Here is a 6,000-nt window from a genome sequence, read left to right on the forward strand (position 1 = left end):
AAGGGTTATCTTTGGTTTCAATAAAAATTTATAATTCTGGAATTGTTTAATTTTATGTAATGAATCACAGTCAATCCAGGAGTCCAAAATGTTCACTTTAAAGAGACAATTTGTTGGATACAATTATCTTACCTCTCCAGTCCACGTAATTATTAACCCTAATCAAGCAGAGCTACATGTCATATTGTCATATTTATAAAATGTCACTGTCTTATAGCTATAGTTGTAGTAAGAATTAAGGCATAAATGTATAAGCATATTAAACAGACATTTCAAAAGAGTAATGATACATTTGGAATTTATAATAGAAATATAACCAACTGACTTTATCTAAAATAATATTTATTCAACTTGATATGGTGATAATGATATCGGCCAAGCCCGAGACCACTTGTAAGGGAAGCAAGTTCACTCAGGGCTTTTATGACAGTGAAAGCCTAGGCCTAGTTTAGTACAATGGGACACCACTCCTAAGCAATGCCTCGTTTTGTATAGTGTGACTCCTCTATGTCTAGTTTTGTATAGTGTGACACCACTCATAAGCACTTATTATCAGACTGTGACTCAATGTTGCTTCCAAGAAAAGTATATCCATCAGAGACTATGAGGGTGCTCAGTGGAAAATGCTCTGAACAGCAATGTAATCATTGTCAGAATCCTAATTAGGTACTACAGTGTATAGTTGTTTTCTTTTCTTTTTGTTAATGTCTAATAATTATTTCCAGATTTTTTTTCTAGATATAGAACAATCTTACTTATGAGAAACCTGCTGAATATGGTTCAGGAGGGTCTGAAACTGATCCTGCCCCCACTGCTACAGGTATGACACAAAGATTGGTTCAGAGATGGGCTCATAACATGTTGTGTCAATTAGAGTCCATCAGAATCCTCCTTGAGGATATTATGTTGCAATTGGAATATACATTCCCTTCCATCTAGGTCACTATATGAAATGCAATTCTAGAACTGGTAGCATCAATCTAGTCTATTACATGGAACAAGCTGGTTTGAGACAGAGGAAGAGATTATTGAAGCCCCTGTTACAACTATTTCAGAATTCAATAATAAACTCTTACATGTCTGTTCTGTACACCAATAAATTGTGGTTTCTGATAATGCTAATTTTCTCTGGGTTTCTATTAACTAACTGCATATATCTCAATTAATACGGAACCTTTATTCATAGGCAAAGTGATCTGAAGCTTAAAAGGCACAGAAACATTAGAAATCATAAGAAAAGCAAAGTTAGGAGGAAGCAGAAGCAATTCAGGAAATAAGTTGATTCTGGGGAGAGAATGAAGAACAGATATTTAGAGATAGTAGCAGTAAATTAAAGGCTAACCAGTACTGAATTATCTAGATCTTCTTAGAATCTAGTTCCAGTCTTTGTGATGCCTTGCACGACTATGATTTTTCTTATTCTAAGGTTGTGTGCTGTAGTTTCATATTTCCTCACAATATATTCCCCATTGGATCCTTGTAATAAGCTACCCCCAACCCCACTGTTTGCAGCTAACTTGAAAAATTATATTTTACTTGCATCTACAAGGGATAAATTAAGATAAATTATTTCCAATTTTTTAGCAAAATACTCAAAATTTCCATACTATGAATTGGTGTCAGTTATAGGAACATTTCAAACAGAGAAATCGCCATTTTTTTCTGAAAAATTTTATTTGATGACAATTTATACACAATACATTTTATGTAAAAATTCTGAATCTTAGCAACTTAATTTTTATCAATATTTTTGTTTACATATTCTTTAGTCAAAATGCTATGAGACAAACAAAATTTTCCATTCGACTCAAATTTATGATTGCTAAGGTAATATTATATAAATCACAACTCAGCGTCCAGAGGCAGGCCATGCAGCAGACTCTGTATATCGCTCACTAGTGCAACCAAAGGCCCAGAATATATACAAACACATTTTTAAAAACGATGTGAAATAAACAAGTACTTACAACATGCAACTTACTAAAGACCACAAAAAAAAAAAAAAAAAAAGAGAGAAAATTTGATGTGTCCAAGTCACTCTTAAGTTGATATATAATACAAGCTGGAATTTTGCTGAGTTGAGAAGAGTAAGAAAGGAGATCCTGAAAGAAGGAATAACAGAGAAAAGAGCCCCACATCTGTACATGTATTCCACCAAAATCATTTTTAACTACTGAGCTGCACACATGTAGGGGAAACTTCAGAGAACGCAGTGAAAAGCAACAACTGGAAGACTGAGATAAATGCATATTTTCAACTGATGCCCACTTCTAGAAAATCAGAATTTTGAGTTTGAACCAAGCAACTTAATAATTTATTCTACTAGAATAAAAAAAAACTTAAAAAAAAGGTAAACTGCAGTCTCTACAATGTGTCATTAACAATATTGATGATGCAATGAAAAGGTAGTAGACAATGAAAAAATATAAATTTCAACTCACGTTTAAGAGAAAAAGCAGTTAACAGAAACCAATGGTGAAATACCTTGAATATTAAAATTAAATTACAAAAACTTAAATAATTATAGATAAAAAAAGTTTGAGAACTTGAGTAAAATATGGTTATAATAAATAGGTAGATAAGGGATCTTCAAAAAAAAAAAAAGACAGACACTGTAGAAAATAACCCAATGGAAATTTTCCAAATGAGCAAAACAATATGTAGTATTAAAAATGCTCCTATATATGGCAGAGTAAATGGTTGCTAAGTTTGAGTATACGTGAATTTTAAAAATATATCAGATTTGAATAGGAAAGACAGATGAGAAGTTGGAAATAAAAGAGTAGTCTCCGTGATTTTTGAGATTATATCAAGGGGTCTAAGATATACGTAATTGAAATCCAAGAAGGAAAGGAGAGAAATAACTAGTTGGGGAGATATTTAGAGGACATATTAGTGTCCTTGGGACACAGTACCACAGGTTGGGTAGCTTAAGCAACAGAAATTTATTTTCTCACAATTTTAGAGACTAGAAGTGCAAGATCAAGGTGCTGTCAGGTGAGGGTAGGTTTCTTTTGAGGCTTCTCTTCCTGACTTGTAGATGGCCATCTTTTCACTGTGTCCTCACATACGGCCTCTTCTCTGTGTATGTGAGAAGAGAGAGAGAGAGAGAGATCTGTGTTGCACCCCCCTCTTTTTTTTTTAGGACATCAGTCTTATTGAATTAAGGTCCCACCAATGACATTATTTAATCGTTATTACCTCCTTATAGTGCCTATGTCCAAATATAGTTATATTGGGAGTTAGGGCTTTAACATATACATCTGGGGAGAACATAAATTAGTCCATAACAGAGGAATGATGCCTGAAATTTTTTCTAAAGGTGGTGACAAACAACTACTCTCATATAGAAGATTCTCAGCAAACCCCAAGCAAGATAAATACAAAAACAAAAAACAAAAAAAAAAAAAATCAAAAGAAAAACCACACACACACACAACTAGTTTTATTAAGTGATAAACTATTAAAAATAAAAAATAAAGAATATCCTAAAAGTAGACAGAGAAAAATATGTCAGATTTGATATATTGTCTAGAGGGGATTAACAATGCAAATAAAAATGGACTTCTGATAAAAAAAAAAAAATAGAGGTCAGCTGACAGTGGAGTGACATCTTTAAGTGCTGAAATGATGTCTACTATGAAGTTAATATACAGACAAAAGTAATTATCCAGAAATACAGGAAATAAGCCAGGCAGAGAAACACAACTATCACATGCTCTCATTCATATGTGGGAGCTAAAAAAAAAAAAAATCAAACTCATGAAGATAGAGAGTAGAATGATGGTCACCAGAGACTGGGAAGGGTCATGGGGAGACAGGGATAAAATGGGGATAGTTAATGAGTACAAAAATACGGTTTGATAGAATGAATAAGATCCTGGATTTGGTAGCACAATACCGTGACTACAGTTAACAGTAATTTATTATGTATTTTAAAATAACTGAAAGAGTGAAATTGGAATGCTCCTAACAAAAAGAAGAGCTAAATATCTAATGTGATGATTACCCTGATTTTATCAATACACAAAATATCACATGTACCTTATACATATATGTAACTATCATATACCCACAATAATTGAAAAATCAATGTAAAATAAAAGTAAAGGCATTTTCAATAAATTTTCAAAAAGGGTAGGTCGGCAGTGTTTAGTACTTCTAGAAAAAGTGCTAATACTTTTGTTCAGGCTGAAAGAAAAGCTTGAAGCTGGAGAAGGAAATGTGGGACATCATAAATGAAAAATGTATACATAAGCATGCAACAATATTTTATTCTACTTGTTTAAAATAATTATATGTGACCCTAAAGCAAAACTTATAATGCTCTTGTATGGGAATTATAATATATGTGAATATAATACGTGTGATAACAACACACACAAAAATGGGGATAATTGGAACGATATCCTCTGAAGCAGGAATCTAGAGTTTAGACATGATACACTTCACTTCCCCCATCTCTTTGATTGGTTTATACTGTATCACTGCTTCTCTTTGTAGTCTGTGAAAAAGTCATTCAACTTTCAAGTCATGTGACTCTATCCAATGCACCTTCTTGAGAAATTTTGGAGTAAACAAGTGCTGTTAGGCTTCATTAACACCAATGATATACTTATTCCATTGTGTTGTAACTACCATACATGACAATCCTCTGCTAGACTCCTTGAGATCAGGCACTATAATTTCATTGTTCTGTGTACATGCTGTAGGTTTTATATCTACCTCCTGGAAGACACTAAATATTCAATGACTAAAGAGATGATTAACTGAAGGAAAAAATGATTGAATGAAAATATGAATTATTGATTAAAAGGGAAATTAGCAAGAATAAAGAACTGTTAGGGGAAAAAAAACCACTAAGTTTGGGCATACTAAATTGGTGGTGCTTAAGTAGCAATCATGTCAAGATATTACAAAAGCTCTGAAACGTGGATTTGAATTATAAGAGAAGGGCAGAATTTAGAGATATAGCTAGTGGTGATAATTGAGACTAATCTCATTATAGGACAATAAAGTGCACAAAAAAAGAAAGCTCTTAGAAATCTCTTAAAAGTAACTTTCTTTTAGCTTTAATCACATGGCTGCTAACCTCTGGCAGCCTAAAACTCTATCTAAAATTTATGTATGTCCCCCAGCAAAAAAGATTTTGACTATATAAACTATGGTTGTCAATGGAAAAAAATGTTTTAATATGTTACAGAAGGTTTATTGCCTAACCAGACTTGCTCTGGCTCTTTATTTTCATAAGTTAACTTCCTACTGTTTAAAATGCAGCTTTCTCTCTCCATGAGTTCTTTATTTTCTGCTTTCATGATTAACATCTGGCATCAATAATACGTTATTTTGGGAAACAATTTTAATCATAAGGCTTTCTTGAGGATCTGGGTTTGTTTGAGATTTTTTTTATTACTTACACATGCTATCATTCCTTTTCTTTCTTTTTAAAATTCAAAATTAAACATTGAGTAACTTTTTTTCCCAAACCTTGAGGTAATATTGCTTGTACTACATGAACTATCATGAACATTTGTGAACTTGTACAATTACTTTAACAGATGATTTGTCTTCTCCTGTGGAGAGATTTTGTTTTAGCAGTGATAATTTATTCACTTTTCAGATGGTTTCCTGATATTGGAAAAGTATTCTGTTTTCTATTTAATGAAAAAAGGTAAATGTGGACATGAAGATTTTTGGGCCCAAACAAGAAAGAATAGAATTATTGTCAACCTCCTAAAAATGTATTTAATCAAATACCCTTGGAACTTAGAACTGGAAGAGCAGTTAGTTTCATCAGTGTTTTAAGCTCACATTCTTTTAATAAAAAAAAATTCTAAGGCCCAGACAGAAAGACTATTCCATTTCGCTATCAGCAAGTGGCAAGGCCAGAAAGAGTTAAAAAACTCGGGTACCCTATTTAAATTCTGTATTGTACCTACTACCAGGACAACTTTGCAATGCTATATACACATTAAAGCACATATTTTAACATGACATTTT

This window comes from Chlorocebus sabaeus, chromosome 11, assembly GCF_047675955.1.
Source record: "Chlorocebus sabaeus isolate Y175 chromosome 11, mChlSab1.0.hap1, whole genome shotgun sequence".
Classification (NCBI taxonomy): domain Eukaryota; kingdom Metazoa; phylum Chordata; class Mammalia; order Primates; family Cercopithecidae; genus Chlorocebus; species Chlorocebus sabaeus.